This window comes from Oncorhynchus keta, chromosome 12 (genome assembly GCF_023373465.1).
Source record: "Oncorhynchus keta strain PuntledgeMale-10-30-2019 chromosome 12, Oket_V2, whole genome shotgun sequence".
NCBI classification, from domain to species: domain Eukaryota; kingdom Metazoa; phylum Chordata; class Actinopteri; order Salmoniformes; family Salmonidae; genus Oncorhynchus; species Oncorhynchus keta.
This window is the reverse complement of record NC_068432.1, coordinates 21,350,153-21,371,653: the sequence shown is the minus strand read 5'-3', so window position 1 is coordinate 21,371,653 and position 21,501 is coordinate 21,350,153.

Sequence of the window (21,501 nt, the reverse complement as noted above, 5' to 3'; positions counted from 1 at the left end):
GTCAGATTTCCTGTATTTTTATTCATTTTACTAAATGTATTCCTGACACCCAAACATTTTGTCCGCTCTTCAAGCCCATTACTGTACATTGTCACTGGATGGCGCACTTACTCCTTTCTAGCCTGAGCAATAGATACTCTGGCTCAAAATAAAAGTTTATTGGTAGCATACACACATTTTCAGAGGTTTTCCCAGGTGCCTCGAAATGCTTGTTTCTAGCTCAAAAAGCACAGTAATACCTAGGAATAGTAAATACATCCCCCCTTCTAGTCATGACTAGAATACAGTATATACTCACAAAGTGAAACAGTATGTAAACATTAAAGTGACCCGTTTTCAATGGCTGTACATAGGCCAACAGTCTCTAAGGTCCAGGGTAGAGTACAGGGTGGTAGCCGGCTAGAACAGTGATTAATGTTCAGGGCAGGGTTCTGGGCAGAGGTCGCCTAGTGGTGACTAACAGTCTGATGGCCTGGAGATAGAAGCTGTCTCTCGGTCCCAGCTTTGATGCACCTGTACTGTCTCCACCTTCTAGATGGTAGCGGGGTGGCTGAGGTCCGTTGATGATCTTGGCCTTCCTGTGACAATGGGTGCTGTAGATGTCCTGGAGAGCAGGCAGTGTGCCCCCGGTGATGCGTTGGGCTGACCGCACCACCCTCTGGAGAGTCGTGTGGTTGTAGACAGTGTAATTGCCATACCAGACGATGATGCAGCCCGAAAGGATGCTCACAATGGGGCATCTGTATAAGTTTGTAAGGGTCTTGTGGGCCAAGACACATTTCTTCAGCCTCCTGAGGTTGACGAGGTGCTGTTGCGCTTTCACCACGCTGTCTGTGTGAAGGGACCCTTTCAGGTTGTCAATGATATGTACGCAGAGGGACTTGAAGCTTTAGACCCACTCCACTTCAGCCCCGTCGATGTGGATGGGGGCGTGCTCTCTCCTATAGTCCACCATCAGCTCCTTCGATGTGGATGGGGGCGTGCTCTCTCCTATAGTCCACCATCAACTCCTTCGATGTGGATGGGGGCGTGCTCTCTCCTATAGTCCACGATCAGCTCCTTCGATGTGGATGGGGCCGTGCTCTCCTATAGTCCACGATCAGCTCCTTCGATGTGGATGGGGGCGTGCTCTCTCCTATAGTCCACCATCAGCTCCTTCGATATGGATGGGGGCGTGCTCTCTCCTATAGTCCACCATCAACTCCTTCGATGTGGATGGGGGCGTGCTCTCTCTCTCCTATAGTCCACGATCAGCTCCTTCGATGTGGATGGGGGCGTCAGCTCCTCTCTCCTATAGTCCACGATCAGCTCCTTCGATGTGGATGGGGGCGTGCTCTCTCCTATAGTCCACGATCAGCTCCTTCGATGTGGATGGGGGCGTGCTCTCTCCTATAGTCCACGATCAGCTCCTTCGATGTGGATGGGGGCGTGCTCTCTCCTATAGTCCACGATCAGCTCCTTCGATGTGGATGGGGGCGTGCTCTCTCCTATAGTCCACGATCAGCTCCTTCGATGTGGATGGGGGCGTGCTCTCTCCTATAGTCCACGATCAGCTCCTTCGATGTGGATGGGGGCGTGCTCTCTCCTATAGTCCACGATCAGCTCCTTCGTTTTTAGTTGACGTTGATGGTGAGGTTATTTTCCTGTCACCACTTCGCCAGAGCTCACCTCCCTGTAGGCTGTCTCATCGTTGTTGTACTTCATGAAGTGAGTGCTACAGGGCGATAGTCATTTAGTTCTGTTACCTTCGCTTACTTGGATACAGGTACAATGGTGGGCCGAGGCTTGCTCGGCCTCGGAAGCCTCTTGCCAGGGTTGTGCACCATACAGACAAGCAAACATCCATCGAACACAGACTCAAATTATTTCTCAAGAACAGTTAAGCTTTTCAACATGTTCTGTATTGTTATCAGTATTTTATTTGTAATCACTATAATTATACACATCTGTTTGTTCATTTTATGTGGTTCTCAACTAAGATTGAACCACAAACGTCTGTATTTGGATGATGTTTTCGTTTTTTAGTTCACATTTTAATTTGAGAACATCTGTTTTCTTATGATTGAATGTTTTGAGGTGTGTGTGTAGAGCTTATTCTAAAATGGGTCATTTTATTTGAGGGAAGTACACATTGATCAAACGGGGAGGAAAGTTATTAGCTGACACACAAAGGCTGCTTTTAACACGTTTCTCTCCCTGTGTCTATTCAGGACATTGCTCCTGCACCACTGCACCATAGAGGTCAATGAGCTTGATTTGGCAAAGGTACAAGTTCCATTCATAAAGTGTGTGTGTGTGTGTGTGTGAGAGCGTAGGAGGTAGAGGGTTCAGTCTTTTCATTGATAGCATCTATTTACTCGAATGGGGAGGTGTCTGGGTCCTCCATTCATAGAGCCAGGCCCTACTAGGCATCCGTTGGAGGCGCCAAGGTTTATAAACACTGCAGCCACACGTAGGCCAGCTCACGTCTGGAGCAGGCCAAGCACACAGCCCCCTGTTGTGGAGCAGAAGATAGGATAGCAATGCTGTATCGTGAAACTTTTTCCATAAACATTCACAGGCTACCTAGTGTGTTTACCCTCGTGCTGTCATTGTGTGTAACTGTGCAGGCTGCCTGATGTTGTCAGGAGGGGAAATGGCCATAACACAACCAGACAGGAGGATTCATCTTGGTTAGGATGAATGGGCTGCTCTTTGTTTGGAACGAGAGATTCAAGCCAGCACTAACACGATAGCATCCCAAAATATACCGTTGAAATGAACAATAATCCAAATAAACCATGGTACCTTGTCATATACTTTAGAGGTACTGAATTGTGAAGTTTGGAGGTTGCCAAAATGTATTTTTCAGTGTCACATACTATATATTGTAGTCTGAGCAACTGTGCCGCTATCCTTATATCGTTCTAGGCCCATATTCATAAGAGTAGGACTACTGATCTAGGCGTTGTGTTGAAAGAAAAATACGTTGTTCTTTATAAACTTTTTGGGTTTATTAGCCACAACTCTAACATCTTCACATTCGTGAGCTAGCATAACAAGGTTTAGCCAAAGTATGGAGGCCCTTCAGGATAACAATACAGTGAGTCAAAAGGAACACACAACAAACTCACAGGGTAGGCTATACAGCGGACATAACATTTACCCCCATCCTCCCAAAGTCTATGCATGAAAGATAGTGTCCTGAAAATGAACAGGAATACAACTTTCCCGAAGCGGATCCTCTGTTTGGATGACCACCCAGGACAATGGATCTAATCCCAGAAGCCGACCCAAAACAACTCGCCGCAGAAGGGACAGACTGAGCTGCTACCCGGTCAGGCTCCGTAGACGTGCACATCACCCACTACTCCCAAGTATACTACTCGCCAATGTCCAGTCTCTTGACAACAAGGTAGAGGAAATTCGTGCAAGGGTTGCCTTCCAGAGTGACATCAGAGACTGTAACATTCTCTGTTTCACGGAAACGTGACTCTCGGGCTATGTTGTCGGAATCAGTTCAGCCACCGGGCTTCTCCATGCATCGTGCCGACAGAGATAAACACCTCTCTGGGAAAAGGAAGGGCAGGGGTGTATGCTTCATGATTAATGACTTATGGTGTAATCATAACAACATACAGGAACTCATGTCCTTCTGCTCACCCGACCAAGAATTCAATACAATAAAATTCCGTCCACATTACCTCCCAAGAGAATTCTCGTCAGTTATCGTCACAGCTGTGTACATTTCCCCTCAAGCAGACACCAAGACGGCCCTCAAGGAACTTTACTCTATGTAAACTGGAAACCATATATCCTAAGGCTATAATTTTAACAAAGCAAATTTGAGAACAAGGCTACCTGTCACGCCCTGACCTTAGAGAGCCTTTTTATTCCTCTATTTGGTTAGGTCAGAGTGTGATTTGGGTGGGCATTCTAGTTTTTCTATTTCTTTGTTGGCCAGGTATGGTTCCCAATCAGAGGCAGCTGTCTATCGTTGTCTCTGATTGGGGATCATACTTAGGCAGCCTTTTTTCCACCTTTAGTTTATGGGATCTTGTTTTTGTGTAGCGCCTGTGAGCACTCCAGTCATTACGTCTCGTTTGCTGTTTATTGTTTTTGTTGGTGAGTTTCATTTTAATAAACATGTGGAACTCTATGCATGCTGTGCCTTGGTCCGCTCATTTCAACGAACGTGACACTACCTAAATTCTATCAGCATATTGATTGCACTACGAGCAGGGGTAATACACTTGATCACTGCTACTCTAACTTCTTCGATGCATACAAAGCCCTCCCTTCGGCAAATCCAACTATCTTGCTCCTACCGTCTTATAGGCAGACACTAAAACAGGATGTACCAGTGACTAGAACCATTGGGTGAAGATGGTTTTGATCACGTGGACTGGGACAGGTTCCGGTCAGCCTCAGAGAACAACATTAATCTATTTGCTGACTCGGTGAGTGAGTTTATAAAGAAGTGCATTGGAGATGTTGTACCATCTGTGACTATTATAACCTACCCTAACCAGAAACTGTGGATGGATGGCGGCATTCGCGCAAAGCTGAAAGCGCAAACCACCGCATTTAACCATGGAAAGTTCTGGGAATATGGCTGAATATAAACAGTGTAGTTATTCCCTCCGCAAGGCAATCAACAAGCGAAATGCTGTTACAGGGACAAAGTGGAGTCGCAATTCAACGGCTCAGACACGAGACGTATATAGTAGGGTCTACAGGAAATCACGGACGCCAAAAAGAAAACCATCCCCGTCACGGATGCCGACGTCACGCTTCCAGACAAATTAAACACCTTCTTTGCCCACTTTGAGGATAATACAGTGCCACCGTTGCTGCCCGCTAACAAGGACTGCGCCCCCTCCCTCTCATTCTCCGTGGCCGACGTGATTAAAACATTTAAACGTAAATTCCACCTAAAGTTCCACCTTACCGGCCACCCTAGACCCACTTCAGTTTGCATACTGCCCCAACAGGTCCACAGACGACATAATAGACTTTCTGATGGGCCGCCCCAGGTGGTGAAGGTAGGAAACAACATCTCCACTTAGCTGACCATCAACAATGGGGACCCACAAGGGTGCTTGCTCAGCCCCCTTCTGTACTCCCTGTTCACCCACGACTGCGTGGCCATGCACGCCTCCAACTCAATCATCAAGTTTGCAGACGACACAACAGTACTGTGCTTGATTACCAACAACGACGAGACAGCCTACAGGGAGGAGGGGAGGGCACTCGGATTGTGGTGTCAGGAAAGCAACCTCTTACTCAACATCAACAAACCAAAGGAGATGATCGTGGACTTCAGGAAACAGCAGAGGGAACACCCCCCTATCCACATGGAAGGGACAGCAGTTGAGAAGGTGGAAAGTTTTTTAAGTTCCTCGGCGTACACATCACAGACAACTGAAACGGTCCACCCACACAGACAGTGTGGTGAAGAAGGCACAACAGCGCCTCTTCAACCTCAGGAGGCTGAAGAAATTTGGCTTGTCACCCAAAACCCTGACAAACTTTTACAGATGCACAATCGAGAGCATTCTGTCGGGCTGTATCACAGCCTGGTACGGCAACTGCACCGCCCTGAACCGCAAGGCTTTCCAGAGGGGGGTGCGGTCTGCACAACACATCACCGGGGGGCAAACTACCTGTCCTCCATGACACCTACAGCACCCGATGTCACAGGAAGGCCAAAAAGATCATCAAGGACAACAACCACCCGAGCCACTGCCTGTTCACACTACTACCATCCAGAAGGTGAGGTCAGTACAGGTGCCTCAAAGCTTGGGCCAAGAGACTGAAAAACAGCTTCTATCTCAAGGCCATCAGACTGCAAACAGCAATTATTAACTCGGAGAGGCTGCTGCCTACATTGAGACCCAGTCACTGGCCACTTTAATAAATTGATCACTAGTCACTTTAAACAATGGCACTTTGATAATGTTTACATATCTTACATTACTCATATCATATGTATATACTATATTTATACCATCTATTGCACCTTGACTATGGCACTCGGCCGTCACTCATCCACAAATGTATATGTAAATATTCTCATTCACCCCTTTAGATTTGTGTGTATTAGGTAGTTTTTGGAACTGTTAGATTACTCGTTAGATATTCGTGAACTGTCAGAACTAGAAGCACAAGCATTTCGCTACACTCACATTAACATCTGCTAAGCATGTGTATGTGACCAATAAAATTTGATTTGATGAGGCTAAGCAAATGGAATGGCAACAGGAATGTCCTGCCTGACCACTGGAACAGTGGCCACATTCGGTGTGTTCACGGGAGCAGGAATCCTGTGTTGACAACTGGCGTGCCAACGAGATCCAGCTAAAATATCACGGTCCAGTTAATGACTGAACTGATTTGGAGAGGACCAGAACGTGCTGAGTTAGTTGGCCCAATGGGGTCGACGGGCTCTGACCCAGTCACACACCTTGATGATTGGCGTCTGAGCTTTGTGCTTTTTGTCGAACCTCTGCTTCATTTCACGTTGGTGTTTCTGTGCAAAGGTCCCACTGGTGGGAGAGGTGGAATTGCCCTTGGTGTATGGAGTCTGGCTGAGGGCAGCACAAGCTCACGTTCCAACATAAGTAAGGCGGGGGAGACTCCTGTAGTGGAGTGACAAGCTGCGCGGTAGAGGAGAAGGGTCTTTGATAGTGCAGTCACCAGAGAGCAACATTTTGAGAGACTGATTCACCTGCTGGTGATAGACAGCGAGATGGATGTGTGTGACATCTTTAGCTATGAGGTAAGAGGTGAAGTGGTTCGACAGGAACTGGGGTCCGTTGTTTGTAGTCACGGGCAAAGATCTGGCCCAAAAAGTTGACTATGGCCTCCACTATGACTATGCTCATTGGAGTAACTTCGGGCCATTGAGAGTGAAGATCATAAAGAACAACGAAGAACCTTTGATGATTTGTGACGTTGTGTAGCTCCCCACAGGTGTCGAGCTGTGGTACTACCAAGGCCCAAATGGCCAGTCCAGGGGCCGTAGACAGGGAGGGGCAGGTTGGCCAGTCTTCCCACTGATGAGGCATGGCGTGCAGGACTTGACAAGCTCTTCAAGGTCATCACACCATGTCACGACACTCATCGTTTCAATTTGACAATGCCGAGGTGACCTTCATGCGCCTTCACCCTCACACGAACCCTGAGGGTCGAAGGGATCACGGCACAGTGCAATGCAGACAATGCCCCAACATGACAGTACATTTTTCAGTGTGTCCGGCTACAAGATGAGCTACGTGCCAGGAACCACTGCTTTATTGGCTGATCGCATGTCAATGCAGGCTCTGATACCCCTGATTTCTGCTGAACGATCAACAGGTTCGATTGGATCCTCGGTCACAAGGCGTTTGAGATCCTCCTCGACGTCCTTGCGAAGGGCAAGGAGGATCCAATGCAGCAGTTGAATTACAGGAGGAACTTTGGGATCCAAGAGCTGTTTGTGTGTGAATGCAGTCAGGCATCCCAATACACTGAACATCTCTGGATACTGTTGGTGCCTACTGGAGGACATATGAAGTATCTTGGCCCTACATTTGTCCTGTAGAGACAATCCATAACTGACAAAAAGGTCCAGGTGCAAGGCCTTGGAACCATAACGTATTGGGAGGCGGGGGAGGCCAACGACTCCTATCTTGCTTTGGCCGTGGCCACAGAGCGTGGTGGAAAGAGGTTGCAGCGGTAAGTTCTGGAAGAACTGGTTGCATGTTGCTGCATTTAGAAAAGACACCAAGGAGAGTGGAGACGCAGCTCTCTTCCAAGTAGAGAGGGTACATAGTAAAGTTCACTGAGTGGGGCCCTACTGTATGGATCACTGCCTGTGTGTTGCGGCTGTCATAGCCACCTGGTTGGGCTGATGTGTCAGCGGATGTGGAGCGGCACCACTTTACAAAATGGTTAAACTTTTTACAGTGTCTGAATGTCTGGCCCTTAGCAGGGCAATCTGGAGCCCTTGTAGCGAGATGGGTAGATCCACAATGTTCACAGTGCCTCTGCTGGCACCCTTGATGGAGCCGTGCTAGCTGTATTGCATTTGTTGAGTCAGTGTCACACATGTCATAGCTTCGCTGTTTGGGGGTAAGCTTGTGTTTTGGCTATTTTAGCTGCACATTCAGTGGCTTACTCAATTTGTAAAGCAAGTGTGGTTGAATTAGCCAGGGTTAAATTTGCATCTTCAAGTAAGTCTTTCTTGTACCCGGGGGTTAGATGTTTTTCCAATCAGCTGTTCTCTTATTAGTTTGCCTTGTATTGCTCCAAAATTACGTGACTATGCTAGAGCTTTCAAATCAGCTACAAACTTGTTAGCTGACTCACCAGCTCACTGGCATCGTTGTTTGAACAGCAGCTATCTGTCTCTGTTGAACAAAATGCGGCGTCCCTCCTCTCCGAGGCAGTGTAGGAGGATAGCACATTTCCTGGAGCCAATAACAGTATCCAGTACATTTCAAACGAGCCTTTCCATTGCTCCCAGGGCCCACTTTTTCTAAAGTTATCTGATTGGATTTTGGCAATTGGATAGGATTAAATGTTAGAATTGGGTTTTTCAAAACAAAAATATTCTGATCCTCCAGATAGGGATTCGGATCTGGTAATCCAATCTGACCTTTAATCAGAGTCAAATGTTGTTTTAGTGTTTTTTTTCAAAGGTGATAAGAATAGTTTTGATGCTGAAAATCAGCATTATCGTAATCCCACTGGGAGGGTGGATTCAGGATGGATTTCGAAAGTGATGTGCAGGCTCTATAATATATATCTATAATTTTTTAATCTAGGTACTTTTATTAATGTAGTTTACTCTTCTCTATTTTCCTGAGGCCTGTTCCCAAAAACTCAGAAAATCTGGATTCTGTGATCTTGATAGTGTGGTATCTGGATCAAAAGGATCCTATCTGTTTATTTTTTGAAAAAACGGGTTAAAACCAGCCAAATAAATCTGATCTGATCCTTGATTGCAAAAAAGACGATTATAGAATCTGGATCATTCTGAGGGTGAGGCAGAAAAATGGTCTGGAGGAAGCAGAAAGATGGTGGGGATGACAGTTGCAGGATCAGCCATCATAGTCACCAATGTTGTGTAGAAAATACAAACTTTGTTCTTTAAAACTGTGCAGGTTTATTAACTACAACTCTTACGTCGTCATGTTCGTGAGCTAGCTCTGTTTAGCGAAAGTACAGTGTCCCTTCAGGATATACGGTGAGTCAAAAGGAACACACAAACTCACAGGGTAGGCTATATAGTGAACATAACACTAGGATGAATAAAGTTAGTCTTATCACATTTTAATAATTCAAGAGAGAACATTTAGAGATTTGCTGGTTTCTGATCCAGCTTTTGTTGTGCAAGAAAGGATATCTGGACTCTGATTTGAAATCTAGTCCTTTTGGCCATTGGGAGAGTTTCTGCTTAACATGGCTTGCAATCACTCATGCAGCAATAACACTCAAAATAACAGGATGAACCTCAAAATCCTAATAGAAGCAACTTGAGATCTTTAAAATGTTCTCCATAATAAGATTAGTGAGATAATAAGGTTTGTAAATGAAAAAGAGACCCAAAATGTCCAGGTTTATTGAGTAAGGAGAGGATTGCCTTACTCGGCCCAGTACACCTGTTTGGGGGTCGGGATTGGGGTGTGGGGGAGGAGAGGACACATATGCCTACATACTCTCAGCCTGTATTACCCTCATTGCGTGGAGACCATATAATTACAGATCAGATATACACAAGCTCTGATGAAATCGTGCAATTAGGCTACTAAAACCTCAGACAACTTCCAGGCAGGTGACCTTGTGAAACCAGGCCATTACCTGGGCTGGGTCTCTTGAACTGTGGACTGGGAGCCAGGCCGTCTGGGATGTCATGGCCTGGGGCTGATGGTGGTGGGGTGTGACGAGTTACAGAATAGGTAGCTACTACCCTAAACATAACCACCATTAGCCTTTTCTCTCATTAGCTTTTGACTCTGCTATGATTTCAGAGATACAGTTGAAGTCAGAAGTTTACATACACCTCAGCCAAATACATTTAAACTCAGTTCTTCACAATTCCTGATATTTAATCCTAGTAAAAATTCCCTGTCTTAGGTCAGTGAGGATCACCACTTTATTTTAAGAATGTGAAATGTCAGAATAATAGTAGAGAGAATGATTTATTTCAGCTTTAATTTATTTCATCACATTCCCAGTGGTTCAGAAGTTTACATACACTCAATTAGTATTTGGTAGCATTGCCTTTAAATTGTTTATTTGGGTCAAACGTTTTGAGTAGCCTTCCACAAAATTCCCAGAATAAGTTGGGTGAATTCTGGCCCGGGTTCTTGGGAAGCTGGGGTGGATTGGGGAGAAATGCTGCTGGTAGCGGGGTAATTGCCAGTCTGGGAGGCAGCCCTCCACTACAGTAACCCTCCCAGACTGTCAATTACCCAGCTACCAGCAGCATTTCTCCCCAATCCACCCCAGCTTCCCAAGAACCCCACTTACCCTCTCCGGAGTGCTACGCTGGAGGTCCCGGAACCTGCTGGGCGTCTGCGGAATTGCTCCAGCAATGTGTTGAAGGCATGGTCCTGGCGTTTAGCCAAGGTTTTGAATCCTTCCATAAGACCTTGAAGTAACTCCTTGTGTCTTCCAATGGTGGCTCCCTGGGAGGAGACGACATTGTGTAACTGGTCCGAGTCTGCTGGGTCAGTCATGGCCAGTTCGTACTATCACGACTCAGGATATGACCCAGATGCAGACACGGGAGGAGGATAGTACAGTTCTTAGATGATTTATTATAAACACAGGGCAGGCAGAGGTTCGTAATCAGGTCAGTCAGGCAGGTACAGGTGGCAGGCAAGCTCAGAGTCAAGGCAGACAGAATGGTCAGAACTGGGAAAAACTAGGAAACAGAACTAGTGAAACAGGAAGGCAGGAAAGAACGCTGGTAAGACCTGACAAGACAAGACGAACTGGCAACAGACAAACAGAGAACACAAGTATAAATACACACAGGATAATGGGGAAGATGAGCGACACTTGGAGGGGGGTGGAGACACGCACAAAGATAGGTGAAGCAGATCAGGGTGTGACAAAATTCCTTGGCCTACTTAGCCTAAACAAGAGTTAGTTTGTGAATGTCTGTATATTTGATACCCAATGAAGGTAATTGTGACAGATTTACTTTCAATTTGCTCCCTTTACTATTTTAACATGAATACTATCAAGAACGCTCTTGTCATTTCATTGTAGAACTTAAACCACATGTTGCTCAACTATTATAACATTAAATCCGATTTTACCCTTATAGACCTGTGGTTCAAATGACACTCATTAGCCAATAATGGGTCAATTATTTTCAGTTAGGCTCTGCTTAGGGACTTAAAATGAACTGGATACATTTCAATCAACAACTGGCACCCCCTGGTCTATTGGAATTCAGTATACAGCATACAGGACAGTAAATAAAAACAGGAAAGAGGAGGTCAAATCACTCAGAACCACTCCAGTACTGCTGTCAGAAGTTGGTGTGCGTGCAGTGTCCATGTCCAGGATATGGGTTGGGGGAGCTTTTAAATCTTATTTAACCTCAAACCTCCCTTGAATGCACATGACCTGAGTGAGAAAGTTTGCTTGTGTATGTGCATGCTCTCATGCGTGCATGTATGTGTTTGTTGAGGCTGGCTGAGGGAGGGTGTTGGTGAGGACCTCATTCACACTGTTTTGTCTGTGGGGGGTTGTTTTCTGAAAATGGAGACATCCGGAGGCCCTGTGCATTGTGTTGTGAAGAGGGCACGACAACACAGATTCCCCGTCAGGAGACTGAAATGATTTGGCATGGGTCCTCAAATCCTCGAAAAGTTCTACAGCTGCACCATCGAGAGCATCCTGAATGGTTGCGTCACCGCTTGGTGTGGCAACTGCTCGGCATCCAACCGCAAGGCGCTACAGAGGGTAGTGTGTACAGTCCAGTACATTACTGGGGCCAAGCTTCCTGCCATCCAGGACCTCTATACCAGGTGGAGTCAGAGGAAGGCCCTAAAAAGGGTCAAAGAATCCAGCCACCCAAATCATAGACTGTTTTCTCTACTACCGCATGGCAAACAGTACCAGAGCGCCAAGTCTGGCAACAAAAGGCTCCTTAACAGCTTCTACACAATTTTATTTTATTTTATTTGCAGTGTTTGAGCAAGGAACAAAACCAAGGGTCTTTCTCCTCCCAGGAGTTGGCTGTTAGAGTGGGAGATACAGGTGTCAGGGAGGCAATCTCTATGGAAATTAGCTCTGGGCTTGGGGGGTGCAACACAATTTGGTTGTATTTCACGGATGAGCTCCCCTTGTTTGGCATTGAGGGCTGAACTTGGAGCTCACAGAAGGACTTGACTGAGGGAGAGTTTAGACTAGGTAATGAAACCATGGTTAGGAGGATAAGGGAAAGTGAGTTGTTTTGTTGTCCGTATGTTTTTCACCCCACGTGAGTCGGATTTGGGTCTTGCAACCAGAGCTTGTGGGATTTTGCAATTTCGGTCTGTTTTGTCTTGTCTTCCAATGAAAACAAAATATGAGAAACATTTTGGATTTCCTCAGCATATTCTTTGAAAACACTGTTGTTTTTCTTTCGACAGTGTTGTCTAAACAAAAAATTGAACATTACTATGGGCTTTAGTGTGTGTCACTAATATGCAATCTGGGGTAATATTCCTTTGGGTGCACTGCTAAGAACACTACAGGTTTTGCCCAAGAAGCTGAAGGTATTGTTTGGGCTATGGTTAATGATATAAAATGTCAATTTAGTACAACTTAATTTAGGAATCCTCTGCTCACTGTAACTTGAATGACCATTTACCTTCTCTCTCTCTTTCCTGTGATTGAACACTGAGAATGGGACTGGGAATGCTTGTAAGGGATTTCCTCCTCTTCCTCCGAAGAGGAGAGGCGAAAAGGATCAGAGGACCAATATGCGGCGTGGTAAGTGTCCATGGTTCTTTTAATACGTAAACGTACACATGAACAACTGACTACAAAAACAAGAAATGTGAAAAACCTAAACAGTCCTATCTGGTGCAAACACAGAGACAGGAACAATCACCCACAAACACACTGTGAAACCCAGGCTACCTAAGTATGATTCTCAATCAGAGACAACTAATGACACCTGCCTCTGATTGAGAACCATACTAGGCCGAAACATAGAAATACCCAAAACCTAGAAAAACAAACAGACTGCCCACCCAACTCACGCCCTGACCATACTAAATAATGACAAAACAAAGGAAATAAAGGTCAGAACGTGACAATGCTGAATGGTAATCAAATAACATTTTATTTGTCACATGCACCGAATACAACAGGTGTAGACTTTACCGGGAAATGCTTACCTTACCTTACCGTGAAATGTCTGTGGCCTGAGAACGCTGAATGACTGATGAGAAGGGAGGAGAAAATAACAAGAGCACACTTGTGAATGATTTTCAACACCACTGTTGTTTGGACAAGGTAGCATGGGCAGGCGGAGGTAGGGATGGTGGAGAGGCTGTTGTGGAGTGATAGAGTTGTTGGGATCGTGTTTACATCCTGACTGAGACTAATGTTAATAATAATAATAATAATATATGCCATTTAGCAGACGCTTTTATCCAAAGCGACTTACAGTCATGTGTGCATACATTCTACGTATGGGTGGTCCCGGGAATCGAACCCACTACCCTGGTGTACAGCTTGGCATTCCACTGCTGCGTTGGCACATTGTTACCGGTCCTCTGAGCTTTCAGCCAATCAGAGGGATCACAGAGGGAGGGTGGGACAAGTTGTCATCACCTCTTTCCTCTGCCACCCCTGTCTCCTATCTCGTGCCCAGTCAGTCAGTCACTCAGCTAGGGGCAATACTGGTCAGCCTGCCAGTCCAACACCTGTGTCTTTTGTCAGTATTGTGTGGTCTAGGCTGTGTGAAATTTGGATGCGTTACATGTATTTTCTGTTGTGAATATTTCCCATGTACACATGTATGTAGTATATTTGGATTTGATTTGCCCCAGAGTGTTTGGTCAACCTTGTGGTATGCTATGAGGCTAGTTAGGTCCACTGTTGTGTTATAAGCCAAGGGATTGATTGATCCACAGGTGAACAAGTGAGCAGAGGGTTGAGCAAGTCGCTTGTGATTAGACGCTCCATTTGATTCCACACTAATCCCTGTCAAACTTTCCCTTGACACTCGTCGCATAATGGGGGCTAGCTGCACATATTCTGCATGTCACTCTCCTCCTAGCTCAGAGCGTTGCTGAGGGAATGGACCAATGGACTCCATTTCCTGGGCTCTCAGACCAGTGCAACTGTCTAGGGAGCTCAGGTTACACACCCCAGTGAAAGTTCCTCTCCAGCTCTCCTATCCCTCTGACAACCCCCCTTCCCGTTCCTCCCTCCCCTCTTCCACCCTTGCCATCCCTTCACAATCTGCAAATTCCTGCGGATTACCCCTAATTCTTCTGACAGATGGGCACACTTAATCTACCTTGGGCAGGCTGTGAATAAGTGGTACAACCTGTGAACAGGCAGCTTGGACAGCCACCTGTTAGGACCCCCTGTCACATGATGTACATGGTATCGCCACCCTATCTGGCTTAAGACTGGAGAGAGAAAACTGGCTCATCCAAATGTTTCCGCTTTCTGTTTCCTCCCTGCCTTTCGGACAGATTGCTGAGGGTGTTGAGTTAGAATAGGAGGTCTATTCTCAGAGGAGGAAATGGTTTAGAAAGGTTACAGGGGGAAAATGTATTGGGTAAACATAATGAGTTGGATTCATGTGGCACTTTTGCAAGTGCTTAAAGAGCTTTATATTGTAACTTACATTGTATCTCACCTCATTTTGGCTGCACTATGTAGGCTACAGAGGTCTCTGCAATGAGAGAGGAGGTGGTACACAATGAAATAAAACAATCCAATCCTGTAGAGTTAACTCAAACACAATCAAGACCGCAAAACACAGATCTGTATTCAAGCTACAACATGATTTTCAAAAGGTTTTCCCCAAATCTAAAGTTTTCCACCCAAAGTCTATGTGGCCCGCTTCCAGATGGCTGTCGTTGTTTAACTGTGAGTGTGTTACGTGTCCAGGGAACCAGAGATACAGTTCTGTCCTGAGCCCAGTACCCTGACCAGACAACAGGTGAGCGGTTATGGTCTCAAGCACATCTCATTGATATTCTAACCTGTTGCACTTTCCCAGAGCACTGCTCCCCCTGTAGACACACATTATTGCATTACAGGGCCTCTCCCCCCTGACTTTGATCGGCTGAATGCAAAGCAGATCGCAGCCGCGGAGGGCTAAACGGAATCTAATGTAACCAGCATAGCCGTGAGGAGAGAGTGGGGCTCAGGCCCAACACAATGACCTCTTTCAGGGCCTGTTGATCGGGCTTAGTATTGAGGCTTGTACAGAGCAGCAGTGAAATGAGACGCTTTCCGAATCCAACACCTCTGTTTGGCAGTCCCGAGGGCGTTTAGGAGGCACGGGTCACTGCCTTATGCCCTGAACCAGAGCAGGTCAGTCAGTGGACGTCTGATCTATGGGATAGTCCCTATATCCATGCCTGGGTCTGAGGGGCTTCTTCCTCTACATGGAAGAGCAGGTTTCTCCGTGGGTCTCTCTCTGAGGGCCAGTGAAGGATTTCTACCTTGATTTAAGTATCCTACATTTTGTGGTGCACAGCAGTACTTGAATGTGACAGAACACCATGTGAACAAGTGGTACAACATGTGAACAGGCAGCTTGGACAGCCACTTGTTAGGACCCCCTGTCACATGATACACATGGTATCGCCACCCTATCTGGCTTAAGACTGGAGAGAGAAAACTGGCTCATCCAAATGTTTCCGCTTTCTGTTTCCTCCCTGCCTTTCGGACAGATTGCTGAGGGTGTTGAGTTAGAATAGGAGGTCTATTCTCAGAGGAAGAAATGGTTTACAAAGGTTACAGGGGGAAAATGTCTTGGGTAAACATAATGAGTTGGATTCATGTGGCACTTTTGCAAGTGCTTAAAGGGCTTTGTATTGTAACTTACATTGTAACCCACCTCATTTTGGCTGCACTATGTAGGCTACATTGCAAGAGGTCTGTGCAATGAGAGGGGAGGTGGTACACAATGAAATAAATAATAATAAAATAACCAAATCATGTAGAGTTAACTCAAACACAATCAAGACCTTAAAACACAGATCTTTATTTGATACATTTTCCCAATAATAATCTTAAATCTGTTTTAGAATGTAGTGAACTCCTACCACACATTAGTTAATCCCCCCACCAAAAATAAGCTTTTGTGTTTAAAATAAGGTGGAATAATAGACCATGTTAGACTTTTTATCCACTGTCCTTGGGTTTAAGAAGGAAGGGATATTTTCCTCTTTGCTGCTTGTGGCTTATCCTGTTTCCCCTGCACAAAGGCAGCACTGTTGGCCACACAGCCCAACAACCCTCCCTGGCCCTCCCTGCAGTCTGCTCAGCCACCAATCGGCCGGGCTGGAGCACAAACACAGCCACCCTCCGTCCCCAGTCCCTCAATTCCGGCAAGGCTACCCCATAAGAGGCTTATGTCCACGGCAAGGGGGAGAAGGAAAATAGGAAGCAGGGGATGAATGGGTGAAAGAGGGGCAGGAAGGGGACGTGATGGGCAGGAAGGATGAGGGCATCCTCAATCGACCGTTACTCAGGAGGATCACAGGATCTTTCAGAGGGACTTTCAGAAGAAAGTCTAACGTCAGATAATGGGGTGAGAGAGAAAATTGTCCTTTTAGAGTTCCTCTAGTGACGGTAGTCAATTTTTTAGCTCTGCAAAACTTATGTGAAAAAACATAACACACTAATTATTGGCAAGGAGTGCAGATTCAAAGTTCAAAGAAACACTCTACCACCATCTACCAGGTGTCATCTGCAACTCGCCTCCGGCATTTTGCTTTCAAGCTTTTGATGGTTTATATAAAGAAGCCTCATAATGTTTTTTGGGATTTAAGGCATTGCCCAAACGGCCCATGATCCTCCCCTTGTGTCTGCAGTATGAGGGGGCACCAGGATGGGTCTATTAAAGGAGGCTTTGGCCAGCGAATGGAGCAAAGCAGAGCACAGCACAGTGACTGACTGGATGAATGAGTCCACACATGAATACAAGGGTATTCCACCACACAAAGGGGTACAGCTGGGGATGTCTTTGAAACTTGAGGTTAATCTGGGGGAACGCCTGGCAGCAGACGCCCCTGGAAAAAAGCCCCAAAAAAAACAGACTTCAGAAAGTTCTGGGGGCGGCTCGGGGGAAGGGGAGGGTTGCGATTGCAGACTGGCTGGAAGTCAGCATCAGCCCATTAACTGGTCCTGACAGCTTCCATACAAGTTAAGTACCGATGAAAAGAACTCAGTGGATGGGCTTTTCCAGGGTTGCCGTTGGGCTGCATTTTATCTCGGAGCGGACGCTTTTGAAGTGCCCACCACCACATCTCTATTTGCTTTTTTAAGTCCTGTTGTGTTTGGTGGCAGTGCTGCTGCCGCTGCAGCGGATAGTTCCAGTAACTTTCCAACACAGCTTATGAGTACACCTGATAGCTCATCCATCTCCACCAACACACACATCAAAACGACATCACCAGTGTCTGTTGTTGCTTTGCAATGGGTTTCATAGATTACCCAACCCCGATTTCTGATAAAACAAGAGTTTCATTCTTTATTGTGCGACAGGGTATAACTTGTTTTGTGCTGTAAGCCAGGAAATCCTGGGTTGGCGTGCCGGCTTGGCTCCCTGTCTATTGTCTGCCCCTAGCCTCACTGGCCCCATTCATGTTCTCCATCCAGCTGTAAAATTGGGCAGAAACGAAACCCCCTCTGAAAACAAGATGTTGCCCCCCTCTGCTGGGCTAGAATGCGTGGGGTTGTTGGGGGGAAATTAAAAAACATGGCATGTTTTCGTCCTGCCTCTTCCTCCACTATCCATATTCTTCCCTTTGACTTCCTGGTGCATTTCCCCAGTCCACCGCAGAACATTCTGCAGCGTTTAACAAGACCAGTTCAGCATAAACGTTGCTGCACGCAGCCTGTCAGCATCCGAGATATTTCCTCAGGAAGGGATTTTCTGCATTATCAGTACCTCACACAACTCTGAAACGAGATGAGGGGAGATGGAGAGAAAGAATTAGTAAATTACAGGAACATTTGATCTTTTGTGTAATAGTAACTAATCACAGTTGTGTAATAGTAACTAATCACAGTTGTGTAATAGTAACTAATCACAGTTGTGTAATAGTAACTAATCACAGTTGTGTAATAATAATGGGTGGAAGGGGCCTGGAATGCTTCCGTCTTTGGCTGGAATGAGTTTACTAATACGTTGCCCAACACAGTGGGGTGCCACTCATACGCACGCACTCTCAACCACATTTTAAGCCGAAAACAAGTACAAAGAAAACATTAGGAATGGTAATCAAAATGCAATCTATCTTGTTACAGCATATTCTGACTATCTAAACTCTTACTCCAGAAGTGTGTCTGGAACCAAGGCAGCACCGAGGTCCTGTTTAGATGCTACAGATGCCAAAAGTTGAGAGGAAACAGATTGAGCTGGTCCAAGAACATACTTGGTTTGTAATTTACTCTCTTGCGGATTTCGAAATACCGGATAGATTTGAATAATACAGACTCTGGAGCCAGATTTAATTAACACATTTATCATTTCAGAATATCAGGCTTGTTTTTTCACAGAGAGTTTTTGGACTATTTTATTTCTGTCCTAAATGTAATGTTTCATTTTTCGAACCTGGCCTTGACTTGACCACAACACATAATTATTTATGACCATAGAATTCATCAGCGCTATGGAAGAATGTCCATTTGTAGAAGGCCTTAGACACTAATAAGGTTACAGTTCTACAATACATTTACTTCTGTAGTAATTATGATATGTAGACTAAGAAACAAATTAAAACACGAAATGTGAGCATGGTAAATCTTTGTCAGTCTTTTGTCATCAGTTTTTTCCAAGTCAGTCAGTGTTGATTGTGAGATGCTACAGGGAAGTGACCTCGTCATATGCACCAGTTCCCTCAGGGAGCCTCTGTCCTCTGCTCCATTGTGAGGGCTCCTGGTGGGCTCATCTGAGCCAGTGGGGTACTTCCTGCTCACCGCTACGCCTCCAGTCACAGTGTGGGGGTATTGTAACTACAAGCCTCTCATCGGCCCATATGGTCTGACTTGGCCACCTAGGAAGTGCATCTTTAAAGTGCGTACCTTTGCCTCTCCTTTTTGAGAAGCGAAGGTCATTCACTTTACTTTGAGGATGTGCTTAAATGCAAAAGCATTTGTCATATTGTGCATTATAGAGAATAAGACAGATTTTTAACTCCTATTTAACAATTTCCTCCCATCGCAAAGTGAGGTCAAGGTTCTCCAGTTCCACTGACATGACCTCTGAAATGGCTTCTGGGGACAAGTAGCCTTTGTGGCTATTGGTGTTCAAGTGTCATGGGTGATAATGGGTCACCACTTTCCTGACACACCTTATCTTCCATCCCTGCGATGAAGAACAAACAACCACACTCAGGCTGTGCTGGTCCTGTATGGGTCCTGTATTTTCCAATATGGGTCCTGTATGTTCATGTATTGGTCCTATATGGTTCTTGCTTGATTCACACTATAGGGCTGACCCGAATCATACTGTGCCGTCTCTGATTTTATTTTCAAATAGTTTTTTCTTGCACAGTTCCAGCAGTTCCAACAATTAAGGTAACCAGGCCAGTACGGAGTGAATCAGGCTATACTTATGGGTCTTGTGTGAATCCTGTATCTATGGGTATTGTATGTATGGGTATCTATGGGTCTTGTATAGGTCGTGTAAGTATGGGTCCTGTATGTATGGGTCTTGTGTGGATCCTATATCTATGGGTCTTGTATGTATGGGCAATGTATCTATGGGTCTTGTATCTATGGGTATTTTATGCATCCTGTATGAATGGGTCCTGTATATATGGGTCTTGTATGTGTCCTGTATGTATGGGTCTTGTATCTATGGGTATTTTATGGGTCCTGTATCTATGGATCCTGTATCTATGGGTCTTGTATGGGTCATGTATGTATGGGTCCTGTATGTATGGGTCCTGTATCTATGGGTCTTGTATGTATGGGTCCTGTATGTATGGGTCCTGTATCTATGGGTCTTGTATGGGTCCTGTATGTATGGGTCCTGTATATATGGGTCTTGTATGGGTTAATGTATGTATGGGTCTTGTATGTATGATTCAATTGAGATTTTGTGTCACTGGCCTACACATAATGTCAAAGTAGTATTTGCTTAGAATTAAAAATGAAAAGCTGAAATGTCTTGAGTCAATAAGTATTCAACCCCTGTATTATGGCATGCCTAAATAAGTTCAGGGGTAACATTTTTATTAACAAGTTACATAATGAGTTGCATGGACTCACTCTGTGTGCAATAATAGTGTTTAACATGATTTTTGAATGACTATCTCATCTTTGTACCCCACACTACAACTATATGTAAGGTCCCTCAGTCGAGCAGGGAATTTCAAACACAGATTCAACCACAAAGACCAGGGAGGTTTTCCAATGCCTCGCAAAGAAGGGCACCTATTGTTAGATGGGTAAAAAGAAAAAGTACACATTCAATATCCCTTTGAGCATGGTGAATTGCGTACAGCCCAGTACATCACTGGGGCCAAGCTTCCTGCCATCCAGGACCTATATAATAGGCAGTGTCAGAGGAAAGCCCATAAAATTGTCAGAGACTCCAGTCACCCAAGTCATAGACTGTTTTCTCTGCTACCGTATGGCAAGCGGTACCGGAGCACCAAGTATAGGACCAAAAGGCTCCTTAACACCTTCTACGCAAAAGCTGAACAATTAATCAAATGGAGAATCAAATGGACACCGGACTATTTATATTGACCCCCCCCCCAATTTGTTTTGTACACTGCTGCTACTCGCTGTTTATTATCTATGTATAGTCAATTCACCCCTACCTACATGTACAAATTACCTCAACTAACCCTCACCCCCACACTGGCTCGGTACCGGTAACCCCTGTATATAGAGTCGTTATTGTGCTACTTTTTATTTTATTTTTTACTTTAGTTTATTGGGTAAATATTTTCTTAACTCTTTTTTAACTGCACTGTTGGTTAAGAGCTTGGAAGTAAGCATTTCCCGGTAAGCCCCACTTGTTGTATTCGGCGCATGTGACAAATAAAGTTTGATTTGAAGCTATTATTTACACTTTGGATAGTGTATCTATACACCCAGTCACTACAAAGACACAGGCATCCTTCCCAGCTCCGTTGCCAGAGAGGAAGGACACCACTCAGGGATTTCACCATGAGGCCAATGGTGACTTAAAAACAGTGACATACTTTAATGGCTGTGATAGAAAACTGAGGATGGATCCACAACATTGTAGTTACTACACAATACTAACCTAAATGATAGACTGAAAAGAAGGAAACATGTACAGAATAAAAAATA